The sequence below is a fragment of the Numida meleagris genome, chromosome 3 (genome assembly GCF_002078875.1).
Source record: "Numida meleagris isolate 19003 breed g44 Domestic line chromosome 3, NumMel1.0, whole genome shotgun sequence".
Taxonomy (NCBI): domain Eukaryota; kingdom Metazoa; phylum Chordata; class Aves; order Galliformes; family Numididae; genus Numida; species Numida meleagris.
In genome coordinates this window covers 25,289,210-25,310,322 of record NC_034411.1, presented here as the reverse complement: position 1 = coordinate 25,310,322, position 21,113 = coordinate 25,289,210, and the positions used below count along the sequence as shown (strand labels likewise).

Here is a 21,113-nt window from a genome sequence, read left to right as displayed (position 1 = left end):
ACTACTCCTAAGCTGGAAAGTAACATACTCCCTGTATGACTTTCTTAGTATCAGTTTCCAGGTAATGGCTCAGTATATAAGCTATTATTCTCCTCTACACTGCCACTTGCTGTCCTTTCTTTGAAGACTAGTCAAAACATCTACCCTACAAGTCTGAATTACCCAGCTTTCAAAGATATTGCTGTGTATACAGCATCAAGTATGCACGTACCCTTCACAGAACACATTGAGAATAAACAACTCACTATCTTGCTTGCAAAATGTGTTGCACAGGCCAGTTATTGTTGGTGAAGAGATCTCACAATTTTTTCTTTTCAATGGCAGTGTTTTAAGGGAAGTTTGAAAGGGATGAATGGTCCTTATGATCTGCAAAGTAGTGGCCTGTTCTAAGTAGAGGTGTGATACGAAAAGAAGTTCAAGTCACAAGTGAGAGAAGATGACAGAAGAAGTAGGCAGCACAAAATGCATGCAACAAATCAGGATTGACTCATATGACTTTTCAGTTTGCTTACTTCTTCATAGGGCTACAGCAAAATCTCTTTGCCTTGTGGACAATCGACTCCTGCATGTAGACCTCCTTTCTGATTTTTGGCCTTTTTTTTCTTTATACACAAGCCCTATGAGCTAGCTGGGAATATGTAAGAAAAAGAACAGAATTAAGGTGTTTCTGTAAGTTTGCTGATCTGATGGATTAACCACAATGTCCTTGTGCTTCTTTGTCCTTCAACTGTATGAATGCCAGTGTTCTTGCCTTTGTAATATCTTGTTGCTACTGAGTAAGAAATTCTGAAAGGACACAGTATTGGCAGGAATCAAGGAGCAGGAAAAGGATAATTGCATTTTATGGCCTTTCAGTGGCCACCACAGTCTGGGAAAACAGACAACACAGATGCCTTTAAAATATCACACAATATCTTAAAGAGTAGGGGTAGAGTTAGGGGCTTAGGTAACCAAAAACAAAAAGAGCTTTCAGGAGAGCACTTAGACTAAACTTTTTAGAGCCTGGAAAGTTTGACATCTGCAGAATGCAATGCTTAGTTATTCGGCCTCTGTTTACATCTCCTTCAGATCTAGCCATCTGCTACATTTCAGCTGTTGTGTTTTGATGCCAGCCTTCCTGTAAGCAGGCTTGCATTGATTAGATTCCATCTAGCAGTGTAGCTGCTTCTCTGTGAAAGCCTAGCTTAGTGGTTTCTCTCTTCCTTCTGCTTGTACATATGAATATTGCTTTCTTATTGCAATCAAAGCATCACATCATACATTTATTAGTTGTCCATATCAATTCTTTTAAGCCTATTTACTCACTGGGAATTCTCACTATGTTACTTCATACGCCACTGCTGCACAGAAAGTAGATACATCCTATGCATGTATGGAGATGACAGACTTAGCATTCCGAAGTTCACTTTCTTGCATCTTTCACTGGCGTCTATTATATTCCAAGCAAAAGAAACTGTTCAATATATTAAAAGGAGGTCATTTTTGTAAGCTATAGTTGTGGATAGAACTAAAGTTGACTGAGATATGAAGATCTACTTAGACCATTCTTTTCTCTGCTTGGATGCTCCTTGTTCTCATTAAATCTGGAAAAAAATATCTAAAAGCATGGACGCAATTTTGAGGAACCATTCAGTAAGCTATTAAATCATGACTATGCAATGAATGTTAAGGAGTGGGAAGGTAGAAAACTTGAAAAAATGTAGACAGGGATAACGAGATCAGCAGGAGTGAAACTTGTTATTCATTCTAGATACTAATAATCCTCTCAAAAAGTAATTTTTCAGCTGAGGTTCTGAGTCTCTTCTTGCATCCCATGAAATTATTACTCATTCACAGAGTCAGAAACACTCTGTAATGATTTCCCTAGTCTGTGAGAGCAAAAGGCACAGCAGGCATTGTAAGACTGGAAACATATCTAGGTTTTTTTTTCGTGTTTCATCAGCCTTACTCCTTTACCAACCATAGCTTGTTTCGTACCTTTTCAGACCATTAAACATTGCAGGAGGGCTAGTGCCTTTCAAGGCCAGCATCTACCCCTCTTGCAATAGTCAGCTTAGGGTCTCAGTCTGAAAAACACTCCCACAAACTTGTGTTGCACAAATTAGTCAGAAAGTCCATGACTGTGAATCGCAGTGTATGCATATGTGCTTTTGGGATTGAGATCTAGTAAGCAGTAGGGTACTGTTTATTATAGCCCTGCTCATTACTTTTAGGGAGTAGCATGACAGCATGGCTTTGCTTTGCTTTGTTTTTGTCATCACAGCAGCTTCCAAGAGTTCAGGATTCAACCACTGGCTCCATTGAATAAACTGCAAGCTATTATTGACTTCAGCTAGACCTTTTAATCACAGTGATTCTTACCACTATCACACAGAAATACTGAATCTTTCCACACAAGAAGACAAAAGGGTTTCTTCAGGTAACTTTCTCTACCAGAAAAAAAAAAAAAAAAAACAGGAATTACAATGTGTACTTCCAACACAGTAATTGTGGTTTGGGGTTTTGTTATAAAACAAATGCAGCCTGATTTGCACTTCTCCCCCAGTGCTACAAAAGCTAGTTAAATGTACTAATAAACCTTTCTGCTGAACATATGAAGGACAATACCCACATCTTCACGCATATTCAGATTCTGAAAATACAACCTAATATTACATGGAGGGTGAAAAACATAACATCAAATTGAGGAACTTAAGTAATAGTCATTCTCCGTGGATACAGCAGCTAACTGACCAGCACCCTGGATGGCATCCCTTTGCCATGGATTCCCTCAGGTATTGTTGCTAAAGGCAGAGGTCCCACATGCCTTATTCACATGACCTCCTTCAAATGTTATGTCAGAGCTTTTGCTAAATAATCATTTTTCAGCATGAAACCATTTGAAAATTTTATCCATGGTTGTCCATCGAACCTTTACTAAATTCAGCCATTTCAGCTTGGAGTGTGCTCAGGCAAACTGGCCCTTCTTGACCTTCAGTAAACAGCTAAGGCCACCTCTTGCTATAACACCATGCACAGTCACAAACCTCCTTTCACAGTAATTCAGGACCTGTGGAAAGGCAGCATGGCTGAGGGAAGGCAACAGCTTTGAGGGAGAGGTGATGCATCTTGTCAAAACAGCTGACAAAGGTGAAAGAAAAAAGTAGAGCAGATTTTGATCCAACATGGCCTGATCTAGAAGACTCATGTGGATGGAAAATATTTTGTGCCAAGCATTGACTAAGCTGCATTAGTGTCACATAGCAGGGAGGCTTCACTCAAGTCTATTCATTCCTTAAGATTGTTGTAGCTTGAGAAAAAAGCCAAATCACCTTTCAAAACCACGCAGGTGTAGAATTTCAACTACCCTTAAGCCACTGAGGAAATATTTAGAGGTTACAAAATGCATTTCAAGTGGAAACTGTTTATGACACTACCCATCCTTCACAGTGAGAAAATATCTTTGTAGTTGCATGTTGTTGAAATCATTTCGTGGGTACACAGATGAGGTTTTGTTCTGATTAATCACTTACTCAAGACATAGCATAGCCTTAGCATAGCATAGCAAGATTCTTCAGTCTTGTAATAGGACAATTTCATTACATCTCTTACAACACTCAAAGAATAGCCAAATTATTTCCAGCAGTTTATATGATTCTGTGACTGTAAGCTGATTGCTATTACAAGAGATATTATCTCAGTCTCCTCTAACATATTTCCTCAGTATGTTATCCCAAACTATGTAGAAATTCAACATAAAACTACCTATAAAAAAAATGGACTTTTTACAGCATTATTCAAGAGAACTGCACTCTCAGAGAGCACTATCTATAGGACAACTGCAGAAAATCATAAAAGGAAAAATGAATAAAGTCATTTGCTTTCTAAGGACTGCCTCTACAGATCACAATCCAGATTTTCTTTGTAAACAACTCACAATATCGAAAGCTGCGTGCCAGTACAAAGGTCAAGAAAGCACATGGGTAGTTTAGGGTGTATTTCTCTCAAAACTTCAAATGAGAGGAGAAACAATGAACATTGCTCCCAAACTTTCAGCTCGAGATACTACATGACCTCTGATTTCTACTCAGTGTTTCAGGAAGCTCTAGTAGGATGGTGCAATGGCAAGAACCTCCTACTTGAGAATGGAGATAGCTTCATGCAGGAACTCTCTCTCTCTGTATTCACAGATATCTGAAAATTCTTTCAATTCTCCACATGATTTGTATCATCCCTTTAAATTCATATGTTGCATGTTCAATTCAGCGCAGATCTGGAGTTTCGACCAACAAGAAGAGGCCTGTAAATCTGACACACATAAATCTGCATAGCAGATTTCAGAGGGATTCATAGTTTCTAAGGCAAATTGGAAAGTATAATCCTGGCTATTTTTTAACAAGTGCTCTTTGACTACAAGACTCTATTGGCAGAGCCTGCACAAAAATATTGCCTTTAAATGTCTGTGCCTAGACATAAAGAAGGCATTTTGCCAAAATGAAAGTGAAAATCATTGGTCAAATTTGCATCGTGTGATCTTAGCTTTAAAATGACCCCAATGCTGTATAAACAAGATTGCATAAGGGTTCAGAGGTATGTGAAGCAGTTCAGTAGTGCCACCTTGAGGGAAGCTCCTGGATGTTACATTCAATTCCAGATTTCAAATCATCAGCGGTCGCCCATGTTTTGTTATCTGGAAATAAGTCCATGAACTACTTCAGGAGAACACAGTATGGCAGATTCAGAAATGCATTAAAACGTGCCCTTATTTAGGAGAACAGAAGTCAAAGCAAGTACTAATGCCTTTCTACTGCTGCAGAATATTGTAGTCTGGGAAATAGAATTGTAATGTTTTGCACTTATGGCTCTTTATCACAAAGTCATTTAGCAGTATAGATTAAGCCTTGCAAAACATTAACACTAATTTAGACCATAAATATCTTTGTGTCACAAGGGGACCAGTGGAGATAAAGAGATGATCCAGAGTCTCACATAATACTCTTTATCTCCTGTAATCTTTATCTTCATCTGGGATGCAGAATAGGATCCATTTATGCTAGTTCAATTTTCAGTAGAATAGGAACCACACATCGGAAATCAGATTGATTAATTTATGAAGTAGCAAATGGTCAGAATTACATAACAGGATGCTTACAATTTTGATCTGCTCTGCTTTCCATCCACTCCTATCTTCCCTATCACTTGGTCTGGAAGTGTCATACACCATCTGGTAGACTAAGATCAGTAAATGTCAAAAGTGGTTTTCATATTTGAGATCTGTCGGCTGGTGACAGCTCGGATGGTTTAGAGTCCATGCATTCTTTTTTATTTTCATTTTTTACCAGGGAGGGCTCTTCCTTTATTCCATAAACATTTCCTGACCAGAGGCAGAAATGACAACAAGTGATGGTTTCATGGTTTCTATATTGAGTTTCTTGGTTTCCACTGTTTTCTTTCTTTTTTTTTTTTAAGTGAGTGCTGATGCATGATATATTGATTATCTATGAAAGGACAGACAGCTGTGAACTTCAATGCTTCTGCAAATATCAACATTACAGTAGTGAAAATGCATGTGGTGTGTGATCTTAGTCATGCACAATTCCTCTGGGCCCTGTAGCTGCAACTAAACATACAAACTTATGTCACTTATTTACAAGATCCAAACATAGTCCATTCCTTGCTGAATTTCACAGGATCAAGTGCATTTTTCTTCTGTAGGAAGCTCTGTCAAATTGTGCAACGGTCTTCAGAAGCAAAGAGAAACAAAAATTGATAAAGAAGGAAGACATCGTTCCTTTCAAGGAAGAAATAAGTAAAGGGGAGAAATGAACATCTCCTTGAATTTAACTGCAGATAACCTCAGAGCACTTGCAGGCTGAGATCCTGATACAGTAGTGTGATATTCATTTCACAATAATGGGTCATTGAATAAATAAGTTTTGACAAGGTAAATGGCATCTTACAGTAGCAGTAAGATACTCTGCTCAGACTTATTTTTACTATGACATTTCTCAGAGTTTGCAGAGGTTTCAGTCCAAGTGCAACACAGCACACAGTTACGTTCTACCCACAATATGACATTAATCAGATGAATACTCACAAAAAAAAAAAAAAAGAAATAGGAAGTAGTGATTTATAAACTTCTTTGAATCAATTCCTGAATAGGTTCTGAAGAAAAATACTTCTGCATATATCCTTTTGAACGATAATTTGACAGATAGGTATAAAACGCATGTTTTTGATTAAATGGAAACTGTATACTGATGATGCTCAGGGATCACTGTGTACCTTCCTTTATTTGGCTACCTTTTCCTGCCTTATATCCTTTTCACTCTTCACCCCAAGCTAGATGCTCGGGAGTAAATCGACATTAGTAGCCACCGAACTCTAGTCATTTGTGAAGGTGAAGGCCTGCCCTCTGTCTTCAAAGTCCTTTGTACCTTACTGTTAATCATTCTAGTATTTGAAGTTAAATTTTCAAAACTAATCATACCATAAGTGTGAAACTGAAAATTAAGCACTCACATGTCTATTTCTTTTGCATATTAGAAATGCATACTTTTTTCACTGAGAGACATTTTCCTCATTTTCTGAATATACGAATAAATCTTATTTCCTTATCAATTGCTTCTGTGGGAAACTGGTGGGAAAGAAGGGACTGTTTCAGTGAAAAATATTCAGGACTATGTTAATAGTCACTCCTTAGTGATGTGATGTTTGGTACACATGTTTCAAATTGTTATGAACTAAAGAGGTAATAAATTCACTAATATTGAGATTATACTTGATCTTCTGTGGAACTATTTGCCCCATATGCCCTCACATACTTTTCCATCAACACAGCACGCAGATAAACAAATATCAGAATTATTGTGTAGCATTGCTTTCTCACATGGTCCTTACTGTAATTAAAACTCTAGTTCATCCTGCTATAGGATGAAGGTTTGTGTGCATACACATGAAAGGAGGAAATATATGTGAAGGCTCAATTTCTGCACTTGTTTGCAGCCTGTCAGAAGACTGAAAATACTGTCCAGATCTGTTGTGGTGCTGCCCCATTCCTTGAAAGAAGGAAACATACTGATGGGGTTAGTATGGCAAATTGATATGATTTTTTATGCATAGTTGGAAACAAGTCCTAGATTACAACAGGATTTCTAGCCTTTCTTACACCTCCAGCCCAGTCACAAAAGGCTTTTTATGGAGGTGTGGTGCACAGCAGAGCTGTTCTTCTGTGCTGTGCATGGGGCTAAGACGCTTGTTTACCAGCCACACCAAAAAAGTATGAACTACCTTTGCTATTTATACTTGCCTTCTTTTTCTTGAATGAAAAAGAGTTTTCTCTTTGTATGAGCAAAGTGAAGCAACCTACAAGCCAGGTGTGAATAGCAGTTTTATGTATTGAATCTGTTTCTTTCAGCTTGCCCTCTTCTTCCTAATCAGGTTTGGTTCTATAGCCCAGATCCTAACCAAAACCTGAAGTTAGATCTGTGATGGCCAAGAATGTATCACAGAGCAGCAGCTGTTCATCTCCAATAGAGCTGTGGAAAGCATTTGCATTGAAATCTCTCAAGAGCTTTTCCCATTTATATTTTCACAATTCCACATAGGTATGCCTGAAATAAATGGTGATGAATTAACCCAATCCATATGCAAAAGTGACCTGTGACTGGAAAAAATGTGAGAAATTGCATTTTTCTTTTATCTATTCCATAGAAACTGCCAAAAAAAAAGCAAAGCTTGGGCACTGGAGATGACAATACAATAGAAATACTTTTATGAGAAATACACAGGATGAAGAAGGAGAGGTTCCTTGGTTAAGTGTCTTCACATATACCTTTGCAGCATTTCCGATTATCCCATGAGACTCATACTAAGTTGATATCGAAGAACTATTTCTTTCATCTTAATTTCATTTCTCTACTGTTTCCAAATCACTGGTTTGTGATTTGGCAGTTTCATTTAACTGAAGTTCTTAACCTCCAGCCAAGTTCACAAGTGAAATCATTTTTCTGAAGTGTAGAACACAAATCCCTGGTTATAAGGATACTCTTTATATGCTTCTCTTGCTATTTGTTTTTAATTCTAACTGGATGAATGTACCAATGTATTTCCTTTACACACACCACTGCCTGAAAATTGAGAATCATCTGCTTTATAATGTTAAATTGCTCCTACCACAGTACTGTTTCTTGAAAGCAAATTCTGTCACAGGTTTACTATTACAAGCAATAGCAGGTGTGTTATTATGTCAGTAAAATATCTGAACAAAAAATGTAAGCTTGAATTGATTTTATCCAAAAGTTGTTCAGCAGTAGGGCATTAATTGAAGAAAAAAATCTTGATGATTTTCCCTTTTGAATGGGTGATTTGCACTCTCCTTTTCCTACAGTATTTCTGTGAAGTTTTGGATGCTGCCAGTGAATGAGATTCATTTGCAGCATCTCTCCTCAACATGACACAGGTACATTTTAGACTCAATAGTGCAACATACACTAAGACCATAATGCAGGCAAGACAGCTGAGTACATGTGTCATATTTGGTAGTATGTACATACATTGCTTTTTCTCAGAAGGAAGTGCCACATTAGCTTCTCTTCTTGGTGGATCATTCTTTATCTCACAGGGTCGTATTCCTGGGAGGGTCATCCCTGTGGTTGATATGATGTTCTTGCACTTGGCATTCAGCACATGTGTAGTTCTACAACAGCTAGATACCATGAGGTGTCTTCATGTTTCCTTTAACCAGTCTCCTAAATCTTTTGACAACACAGAAACGTAATGGCTAGATGCTACTCATAATTCTAAAAAATAAAAAATTATTAAAATCTTCCTTCAGCTTCTATTTTTTAACTCCCAGTGCCTACTTTCTCCCAGAAAGGAAAGAAACTCCGGTTTCCCATTCATTTTACTTGCATGCTACAGTCAGACATTCATGTCTAGGGACCAGGGAATCCATATAGGTAGCAGTGTTCTGTATTTTGTTGGTACATCAGTATAATGTTCCCCTGCAGCCAAGAGGCTATTTCCCTTAGAAAATTTCCTGCAAATTTGCCACACTGATACTGTGTTTTGCAGCCATTCAGGGAAAGTGCTGAATAGTGTGAGAAGAAAGAGAGAAAGCAGAGCGACAAGAGAATACTTAGGGCAGATATTTGAAGTACAATGTGATAAGTATCCACTTTTCCTGAATGATATATATGGCTCTTGAATAACCCAGAAAACTTCCTAGGACTTTGTTTATATCTGACTTATCCGTAAAACAAAAATTTCACAATATCTTTAACCACATGGCAGCATAAAACCAGGTGCCATAATTCACTGCAGGAACAGTTCTACAAGGCAATTCATAATCTGAACAACAAAATTACACATGTGTTTAAGCAAAGACTTAATTAGACATGATGTTGTAACTGTCTCCTTGAAATATTGTATTTGATTTGTGACTGCATTTTAACATCGACTATTTCTGACTCCACATACATTAAAGCTTTATTCATTCTTGACTGGTTGCAAACAATAATCCAATGAATATCAGCTTTAACCCCTTGCATGACAGCCTAAGAAAATAAGTCTGATCTTGCCTAACATCTTAGTAGTCTATAATAACAGAAAATGACACAAGTTTCTGCTATAATTTTTGTCAGAGGTCACCAATGTGTATTCAACATAAACTATTATTGATATTTGATACAAATGAGTTCCAAACTCTCTGGCTAAAAAAGCCTGATGACATATTAGGCCTATTCTTCTTACATGAGACCCATAATTAATAAGGCCAAATCATCCTCCACAGACAATTAATTCTCATATAGTTCCACAGAGTGACTGACATTTCACATAACTATTTCTTTAGATAGGAGGATGCAGAGGAAAAGGATTTAATGGCCAAACACACTGTATTTTGCATCCAGTACAAGTTCTGCATCACTGTGCTGTTGTTGCAGATCTTTTGCAGAGGCACATTAGCACACGTTTACTTCTTTTTTCCTTCTCCAGCCCCACTGCAACTCCCAGGAGAAACTGACAGTAGTTTGAGAGAGGGAAGAGACAAAAAAAAAAATGCGTAAAGAATCAGGATGAGCAAAAGCCAAGATTATTGAAGAGTTTTTGAAAGCAAGTGTAGCGTCTGTGTCACTCTCCTGCAGTGATAACATCTCAACACAGTCTGTTGATACTGGTCCTCAGAAACAGAGAAGCTGCTTCTGATATGTCCTTCACAATACCAGGCAAAGCACCATTAGAAATATCAATAACATACATAAGAAATATTTGATTCACCAGACTAAGAAAGCATCTGGCAATAGAGCACTCCTCATCAAGAAACAGCCTCCACCCAAAAGAAACTCTCCCTTTCGAGGCCAGCCCTTAAATGAGCCCAGAGAGGGGTGGGCCCTGGGACTTCTGGTCACATGGGAAGCACAGGTGAATTGCTCATACCTATGCTCCCTGGACCAGCAACCCCCTTCACCAGGTGCTCAATCATCACTTCAGGCCAGGACATAACAGTTCCTCTACAGTTGGTATATTTAAGCAAGATGGCTAAGCTGACTCAATATGCTGGTGTTACCAAAATGTGTAAGCCCATTCCCTCTTCTTCTTCTCTGAGGGAAGATCTGCTCTGTGTTGGACTCTCCACTAGGCTGATTTAGTTCACCAAAGTCATGAGAAGTACCAAAGCGCACACAGAATGCCACGTTAACCAGGTAAATTAGCTCACTACAGGAGTAAAGCAGCACCAGACATTGCAATGGACATAGCAGACGTGATGAGAAGGGGACTAGGGCTTCTCCTCCTGCCATCAGTGACCTGTCTGCGGAACCTATTGTATTCAAATCTATCTGGGAAGAGCCTGACAACCCTCTTTCCTCACCAAGGAGAAGAAAAGAGGGTAGAGAGGACACAAGGAACTCACTTTCTTGTCCCATCTCTCTTCAAAAGCAGATGGCGGCACTTTGTTCACATGCCCTTGCAAGGCAGGCATCTGTGCAATTAGGCAGCTGCCTTTTCCTCAAGTCAAAATTCTAAAAACTGCAGGAGCAATCCCTGCAAGGTGGTTTGTGTAAGCTACTCCTGCAGCAGGAGAAGGAGATGCTCTGCCTGGTATCGTAGTCATCAGCAATGGACACCTAGTAGGTGCAAATTGCTTTCACTGCAGTGCCTGTGATGAAATCACAGCTTACGAAAACTGAGGATTTGACCCCATCTTAGCCAGGATTCCTGAAGAAACAATGCTGATGTGATTATGCAGCATGTGTGCCTGTATGGTTATCTGTATTTCCCATTATGTTTTTAACTACTTCTTACAGCATTTAGGCAAGGAACAGAGGACTCGGGAACGTTAAAATCAGGAAATTCATGGCTACCAAGTAAAACAGCATGACTACTAACCAAAAGAAGAGTTGAAGAGTAAATTAGTCATTTCTGAGTGTCACTGAGTCCCTGTAAAAGCTCAGCCTCAAAACACAAATGCAAGAAAAGAGAGTTCATTGGTTCTGCTGACCCCACAAAACCAGTATCTATATAAAATTTCATATAAGAAGAAGTTATACTACAGTTCACCTTTGCTGACAGGTTCTCTCTTTTTCCATAAAATATATGAATGAAATGCATGACAAATAAAACACAAAAGATTTACCTCAGTTGTGTTTCTATGGAGTCTGTAGAATTCATCCAAAATTAGAGGAAAATCCAAGCATAATTCACAGTTTTTGTGATAAGGTTGTCTGGTGCTTAGCACATGTAGACTTTTGTTAACAGAGAATGCTGGATTTATCATCCTCATGGTCAATACAGAGTTTTGCCATTTTGCTCAGTGCCTTTTGGAAATTATTTAAAAATCACTGTGAATGTATGTGAGTAAAATTGTAAAAGTTAAGCAGATCAATTAGGTGATAGATTCAGCTACATGACAGTCCAGGGCAGTTCTCTATGAGAAATCCACTCAGCTAAACTTTAGCAGTCTTAGGCATTTGGACATCTAGCACTTTCCCTTTCATAATAATTTTTTCAGACCATATGTTGTGTGCTTCATTTCATTAATTCAGCCATATTTTTCCTCTTCCTTTTAAATAACGATTGCAGCACTCACATATCAGGCTGAAGAAGACATTACACTAGCAGTAACATGTAACATCTGTTTCTGGCAGGCACTATGGGCAGTTGGCAGCAGCTCTGCAGTTCCCTCCTTATGTAAATATTCGTGTGCTGGTGGCTGTATAAGCTAACATTGCTAGAAGACAAAGGAAGGAAAAGTCCTTTTCCTTTTACTTGATTCTTACTGCTAGAACATAAGGAGCCTTGCATGTTGAGCAGATAGCCTCATTTTCACTGTATATGGGCCAGATCTGGCTTCAGGGGAACCAAAGAGAGCCCTGTGCAAACAGGAATATTCACTAAAAAATTTATCAAAGAGAAAAGATTTTTAGGGTCTTATTTATGCACAGATTTATTTACTGGAAAGAAGGAATGCTTGGGAACGCTGCCTGAAGCAGAGGCAGGGAAGAAATTATGTTGTGCACCCTCCAGTCCACATAGCAGATGCATTAAATCTTTCCAAAACTGGAATACGTTACTGAAAGGTGGTTTCATTGGATGCAGAGTGATTGTTCAGATCTTTTTAATATGCTTGTGAAAGACAGCATATGTAGAGCCCCACTTACTGTGAAAATCAGGGCTTTGATGGGCATCGAATACAAAGCACAGCATTTACAATTCTCCCTCTCCTCTTACGTGTTAGTCACTTGATTTACAGAACAAAACCGGGATAACTTGAGAGATTCTGCCCTGTGTTGTGAGAGAAGACCAGATGGCCCTCTTACCTTAGGTCCACAGACCTGGGAGACTTCAGCACTTTTAGCTCCAGTTGAGATACAATTTCATAGAATCATAGAATCAGCAAAGTTGGAAAAGACCTCCAAGATCATCCAGTCCAATCGTCAAGAAGACTTCTAAAGATGCTGCTTCTCTGACAAGTTTTGGAGATTCTTGTAGTGCTCCCTGCTGTTGGGGCAGTACTGCTCATCGTTAGTTCAACAGAAATCTTAGCAGCGACTGCAGTGAGAGCATGAATAGACCTAAGGGCCTGTCAGCTCTACGTAAAGTTGTTGGAAAGGAGGTTTTCAGCTACAAGGAGCAGGCTGAGAGCACAGTTTCATATCAGTTCGCCCAAAGTGTTTTCAGACAATACTTCTGTGGGCCTGCCTTCCACTCTATCTCACTGCATCTTCCCACCTTGTAATTTTGTCCCTGAATTTTAAGCTCAGACAGGGAAATCAAGTGTCCAAACATGGATTCTACAAGAACCACAGGCTTCATAAGTCTGAGAAGAGCTCTATGCTAAGGTAGCTATACTGCTAATCCTTCAGTAATTTCAGCAGCTCACATTTCTAGACTCAGAACTGAATCATGCAGTGCTGATATACCTCATACGTATTGACGAATGGCTGAGAAGACTTCTGGACCACCACTCTGCACCTTTAGACTCTGGATAAACATCTCTAATCAAGATCTTGGTGTTAGCTAGAGATGTTTTTCTCAGCTGTCAGCACACAGCCTTGCTATAACAAAAAAGCCTCAATGCCATTAAAAGCACGTCTCTGGGTAACTATAGGGTAAGGAAGTGTTGTCATGAAGTTCAGCCAATATTATTTTGATGAAAACAGGCAATCTTAATGTTTGATGTCTAAGTGACTTAAATGTCAGGATGAGAGGCCAGTTGTAACTTTATGCAAGAGTTCAGAAAGAAAAAGAAAACTGTGGAGTTCGTAATAACTGGATTTGAGTCTTCCTATGATACTGCTCTTTATAAAAGGACAATCAAAATATTTTAGAATCTGAGGAATCTTGTACTTCACCACGTTCATGTGTGGAAATTTTGTCTGGTGATTATTAAAAGATAGGTTTGATACACATTTAGAATTGAGGCCCAGGCTCTATTTTGTCTCAATTCTCTTATTTTCAGCTTCAGACGTTCTACATAGTAGTAAACAGAGTTTCTTTGGCCGTGTGGTTAAATCTAAGAGATGCAGCTGCTGAGTATTCCCAGTTCCCTCAAACTACACTGTCAAACTGAGAATCCCTGGCCACTTGTAGGACTGGACTTCATAATTATTTGCAGCAATTAGTTCACCTCTCCAATAAATTCTGCAGATTTCCCTGTTTTTCTTGGGGATGTTGTAGCCATCTGTGCATTTGAGAAGCCTATACATTTCAATGGGAAATTTTTCTGCACATTTACACTGATCTTTCTATCTTAATATCATCTTAAACTATGCTGAACAATGGTGGGAACATGCTGTGCATGCTACTGTGTGAAGAGAGAAAAGAATGAGCAGAAGGCCAGTAGGAAGCTGAATGATGTGTGAAAACGAGAATATGACTAAGTGACTTACCATTCAAATCGTCTTCCACCAAATGTGTGTAATCAATTCCAGCGCAGTAGGGATGGTTTACATTACAAAGGCTCTAATCATGGATTTGTCCAATATCATCTTTCCCAAGAAGTAGCATCAGATGCCTGAAAAGTGTAGACATGAATTCAGTAACAAAGACTTGAGGTTGGACCACTTTCCCTTTATGAAATTATTTGTATTCAAGATTTTAGATGTCCCTGCTGTAGTGATTTTATTCCCAGCGAGCAAGTGACTTCTCAGTACTTGTAAAACTATGCCTACAAATTTGACTACAGATAGTATTTTGCAACAACTGAGATAACTGTACTAAAATAATCTTATATTTTATTGCATTTCAGTTTTGTATAGAATGTAAGACCATAACATTCACAGTACATCTCACAAGAAAATAAAACAGCATTTTGAAATCACCAGAAAAATGATCTTTTGCTTTCCAAATTAATTCATGTCCTCTGAAAGCACAGAAGACAATCATTTTATATTTTTAGCAAAAAAGAAAAACCCCATATTCAGGAGTGCACCAAAAATAATAAACCAAATATTTCTGGCCTTTATATCCAATTTAGCAGAGACAGAACATCGGAGAGATCCTCGCTAGAACTAGTCTAAAATGTATTTAATCAGCAACAACTTAGCAGCAACTTTGAATAATTTATAATTTTATATCAATTATTCTCCCTCGTATGGAACTTTGCGCTCCCTCAGAAATCCCCTTTTCTACTAGTTGTTTCAACAGAAAATTGAGTTCACATCCAGAAATCACAAACTTGCTCTCAATCTCCTAAGTAGGAAGATTCTAATGTAAATTCTTAGAAAGTGTATTTGAATTCCCATCCTTGAGTGGAATACTGGAGAAAAAAAGCTTCAGAGACTTCTGATCTGTCCCAGCTCTATTACAAACTTGTTCCAAGCAGGGATGGCATCTATATGAACCTTCAACTTGCATATATATGGGCTGTTCTGAAAGTAATGCCCTCCAAAAGTATTATGGTGGCCCACAGTGTCAGAGGCAGATGTTGGTGGTCCAGCAGTAGAGGTTGAACCTTCCCGCCGATGTTCCGTTACATGTTGTTGCTGTGTGACAGGTGGCAGCAGAGGGGCACTCTGACACAAAGGCATCTGACATGGAAGTGTGTATGGAGCAAATGTGTGCCACTGAATTCCTTGATGTGGAAAAAATGGCACCCCACTGGCATCACTGACACTTGAAGAACATTTAAGGAGGCCAAACTGTGGATGTGAGCACAGTGAGGCGGTGGGTGGTGCATTTCAGCGGTGGTGACAGCAACAGTTGGACACCTTCACTGGTGCAGCTTTTTACGAGTGTGTCACGCAGGCACTTGTTCATCACTCATGAAAATGCATCACTAATGGTGGTGACTGTGTTGAAAAATACAGTTTCATAGCTGAGAATTCGCTCTATCAAATAGTGTTATTGTGCTCTTTGTGTCTGTTGTAGATTCCGTGGAAATAAATAGGAGGCATTACTTTCAGAGCAACTGACAAAAAATAATCTATAGACATGAGAGCTGTTTAGAAAATAGCTAGTTGTTCCAACAAGCTAACATATAGAGGCTCTTAGCACTGAAAACCTACAAGTATTTGCTAACAATCTAGAGCAATTCCATTAACATTAATGGAATTTCTCCCTATTCATCACACTACAAAGTAACAACAAAACTTTGCCTAATTTCTGAAGTTTCTTTCAAATTTTACTGAACTCAACACGAAGAGAAAAATCTGTAATTACAGCTCTCTTAAATGAGTTCCATATAATTACATCACAACCTTAATGGAATGTGTCTCCATAACTGTCAAGATTAGTGAAAAACATGGACAAAAAAGCAAGCAAAGCTTCCTTACGTAAGTCTCGTATTGCCATTTTTTCTATTGTCATATGTAGCTGCTTGCTTTTGGAACACTACAAAAGAAACCTCTTTAGACAGCTTTCTGCCGTCTACTTCTTTTATCTGTAAAGGCTTTTAGTGACTTGTTCACATATCTTTTTATTTTTTCTTTAAGCAAAATAATCTTATTATAGCCCCAGTGAGCCCGACAGTGAAAAGCACTAAAGCCAGACTACACAGGGTCATATCGCAGCTTACTGAGAAACAGAGGGCCACCAAAAGGAGGTAACTGGAAACAGCACAAGGGCACAGGCTGGCTCTTGCTCCAGTCCTGCCTCAAGGTAACATCTCATGAGTACCCACTTTCCTTTCCAGTAATCCATCTTTGTATAATATTGTTTATGGTCATCAAGTAATGCAGGCAGCCCTCATCCCATTACTGTTTTAGCTCCAAGGTAAGGCTTATTTTTCTTATCTACAAAGAGGATATTAAGGAGTGGAATACAGACACACAGTTCTCCATAGGTTTATTGTATTCAGCCTACTACTCTGTCAATCACGCCATTCTTGTTTTGTTATCACTTTTCTTAGTTTAGTGCCATAACCTCAGGCTGTGATCTCAACAGATCTCACAAACAAAATAGGGTCAAATCAGGTCGGTACTTAGATGGGAAACTTCCAAGAAAACTCAGATGACTGCAGGAAAGAGTACTTTTCTCCCCATGCCATATTTTTCAGTTTCATTAGTATCCAGCAGGACTTAATCAGCGCCAGTAGCTGAAGTTAGCAAGTTAGAATAAAAACTTCCAAGACAATTTCAGAGTTGGCAGACTTCTTATCTTGAGTGATACCCAGCTTGAGTGCACTCAGTCTAAAACAGTAACTATCATTGTTTCATTTTTCACTGCCCCTTCAATTCCGTGATTGCTTCCATTACTCCTCTGCAGATCTTCCTGCAGATTCATTGACAATTCTCATGGAGATCTCCCGGCTCTGACCCAGTACCATCCCTCCTTCTTCTTCAGATCCACTGTAAATTATAATGCCACACATCAGATTCACCTTCAATTTTCCTAGCAATGACTGCCTACATCTCAAGACATTGGTATTTCAGTACATTTACTGCACATTCTCTTGTTCCAGTAGTATATTTTGGTTTTCATTTTATGTCATTAACTGGTATTCTGTTACTCTGAACTACTAAAGCTTTCTGTCCCATTTCTGAGTTGGCTAAATTTATTTCACACATAAAAAATTTCCACAGATGTGATTTTTAAACTACATTGAGACTCTTCTGAGTGGAAGTAAATTACTTTAGTGATTAATTTAATTGTAGATCTTTTTATCATTAGCAGCTTTTTAATCAGCTGCATGTTTTATTAGGTTATGGCACCATCCCGTGACAATGCATGGTCAGTGAAGCTATCACAAGAGAAGAAATTATGGAATGAGTGACATAATGTGCCCTCAGTTTCTATGCCACTAACAGTCTTCAATGCCATTCTGAATATTAAGTTTTACATTTCGTGATCTCAGCTGTGACTTTTCCACTTCATCAACACTAATGCTTTACTTATTGTCACGTAAGATGTTTTTTTTTCAAATGAGTACTGCTGAGGAAACCTGTGCAACTCATTCTTTCCTTTAATATAGTGGATAAGTCAGTTGGAGCATTAGTCATTTATTTAAAAGTTAAAACCACCATCAACAATTCAGAAAGCATATACCACCTTTATGCACAGAGTTTAGTGCTGTTTTCCACACAGGAGTAACAGGAGTATTCAGTAAAATATACCTAACCAAGTAAGAATAATAGAACCTGTGCTTCTGACACCTTGATGTGATGCTAGTAATAAACATGATTCTCACTATACATTTTCAAAGGATAAATAGATATAAGAACTTTATTTTTGTTGCTGAAATGTTGTTTTCATTACAGTTATTAGGCAGGAGACAACATGATCTTCTAACCAGTGCTGGAAACTGAGAATTGAAATACCTAGGTATTTTTATATTGACTCTGCTACAGCTTTCATTGTTTTTTTGAACAAATCACTCTTTCAGACTGTGACATCCAACTTTCATTGCATTGCTTACTCACAAGTAGCTAGTCACAGAGCTGTGGAAACAAATGGGCTCGTAGGCCGTGCTCTTAGGCACATCAACCTGAGGCAACATTCTCATAAAATTCCTTTGATTACATTTAGAGCATCACAATAAAAGAATTCTCGCGGTCACATCATTTGCCCTCACTTTTTACATCATTCATTACCCAAACTTTGAAATGAGGCTGATTGTACTTATCAAATACATCCTTTGTATACCTTAAATTAATAATTGTGTGTAACATAGTCTGCAAGAACATCATAGATCCTTTTTGGACAGATGTGGTGCATTCATTGGCATCCTACTCTTTGGAAAGCTGGAATAGTGGGGCTAAAACAGAGTAACGTACTTTTTAAATAGGTCTGAATTTGGATAGCAGAAGTTAAGTGATTTGTCAAGGATTGTTAATAATAATTAAAAAGAAGCAGAAGTGTATTGATTTCTACTGAAGTTCGTCCTTTGCTTAACTTAGATTCTTTCTCTTGACTACACAGTAAAACCATGATATTAAACACATTAATTTAGAATTCTTTGGAGTTATAAATATGTGACTCCATTATTTGAAAACAAAGGCAAAAAAACCTGACAAATTACAAAAAGCTTTGTAAAATGTTTGCATAGACATTATGCAACAAACGTCTTAAAGAAACTGCAGGTGATATGTTTTCTTAATTCAAAAATTTCTCAGTACATAAATTCTGCCAGGGAGTTTATTGTTTGTTCAGAACACTTTTGACCCAAGAATGGAACTTTGTACAATACTAGAGACAGAAATAAAAGTGAAAGGCAAGAAAAAAATTGGCCCATTGGGATTTACATTCATTCAACATTAGTTACCAGTTTTTATCCACTGATAACCACTGACTGTTAAAATATGTGACAGATTCTGATAGCTTCCGCAGCGCAAACATGCTGCCTTCTTTCTTCAAGAAGCACTTTTAGATAAGGGCATGTGACAGATTACTGTTTCTACTGTTCCTTCCTCACCATTATGAATCTCAGCATGTAGTCTTCCTGCCTTACAGAATTTCACAAGATCCTCTATGTGATGCAAAATTTTCACTTTACATGGACTAAAATACCCCATGACAATTCACAAGGGACAAACTCTCATCAACTGACAACACTTACATGTGAGAAACAGAATGGAGAAAACTAATACAGCTCCCATCTTATTTTCACAGCTGGACTCTTATGAATTTTTGACCCTGGTGTGTTAGACATTAACAGGACTGATTTTTGATTCAGCATTTAAGCTTCACTTTGACTTTTTATTCCCAAGGCCAGATGATTACTATTTCTGATCACACAATGAAAGTTTACCAGCCACAAATCCCTGAAATATGTAACCTCTATACTTCCTTGTTTTGTGTTAATCTGATCTACCAGCAAATGGACTCCTCTGTTTCATTCTGACAAAGTTGATTTAAGTTGACATGTTGACTCTTGTACTTTCCAATGCTGCATTCCCTTTAGTAGGTTTCTGACTTTGTGTCAGCTACACTGGGCTACCTACCCTGAGTTTCTATCCATCTGGAAGACATTTCAGTGCTTTTAAAAATTAGAACACTGAACTACTACAATCAATATATTTGTTATTAATGTGGATGATACAACAAAGTTCTTTTTCACTTCCCAAGATTTGAGTGATTTGATTTCCTTTTCTCTTCACTTGACATAAATCATCAATATTGCCATTAAAATTATTTGTATTCCAGTGACAGAAAGGTTGAAATTTAGAAAGAACTAGTGACCAATTACTTTAAAAGAATTAGAGTGAGCATTAGCACTGAGTGGTACCAGAGTGCAAAAAATAGCTTTGCTCTCTGTTCAAAGCCTGCATTTGTCAGGACTGGAATCGCAGCCTCGTACAAAAAACCTGTGCTTTATGTTCTGACTCCACTCCTTCATAAAGAAGGGACACACGAGCCAAGACTCTCACACAGGATCTCGTATACTGATGATAATCTCAGCTGAGCTGAGAAGATTTATGAAAGAACAGCAGAGGTCAGGACTCAGACAGAAACGATGCAGCATGCAGACTGTGTGGAAATGGGTGAAGCATCAATAACACAGAGACACATGTATTTTCACGTAAAAGTGAGGCAAAGAACAGCTTAAAATACTTTAGTGAGACAAGTACTCCATGAAAACTTCTATTCCTGGTAGCTAACTGAGAGGCATTTTTCAGCTGAGTGACAGAGTGAAGTACAGAGAAAGCCAGCAGTATGTGCACTACGTTAATGGCATCAAAGGCAATATTGTCATTTCCAAGAACATTGAAGGACAATGCATATAGAAGGTGCTATATGTTTTTCAGGCATAAATGTACCAGTCTTTGAATGAGATTTCATAATACCATCATCTGGAACCGCATTGCAAGAGATCATCAGTGGTGATGCAATGAGACCAGAGCTTGAGCTCTCACCTCTTAAGTGGACATTCAGCCCTTAGGACCAGGTTAAAGCTAGTTAAAGAAACTTGCCTGAAACTCGTCTTGTGTGTGCACTGCATCCTTAGCTCAATTCATTTTGACCTTTAAACTCAGCCATATGCCATGCTAGATCCTCACGTGCACGCAAGCTAAGTGTGCCACTTTGCCTTGGGGGTATTAAAATTACAGATTTTTCATTCAGTCGTCAAATCAAGAAATGCCTTTAAGTAAAATTCTTGTTTTAATCAAAGTGACATGAAACGATTTAATCACCCACTATGAAAATAATAGATGATAGAGGTGGAATAGAGGACAAAAATGTGTCTTTTGTATCCC

The 21,113-nt window shown here is 38.3% G+C and overlaps 1 long non-coding RNA gene across 3 annotated transcripts in view; it reads left to right on the top strand.

Annotated features, from left to right (window-relative positions):
• The window catches only part of LOC110396867, a 64,137-nt gene that overhangs the window by 27,425 nt on the left and 15,599 nt on the right, over positions 1-21,113 (top strand). The window contains exon 4 of one of the 3 annotated variants that reach the window (XR_002437326.1): positions 9,976-11,595. The exons of the other annotated variants lie outside the window; for them this stretch is intronic. This is a non-coding gene — a long non-coding RNA (uncharacterized LOC110396867). Of the gene's footprint in view, positions 1-9,975; positions 11,596-21,113 lie in introns of those variants that run through there. 3 annotated transcript variants of the gene reach the window in all.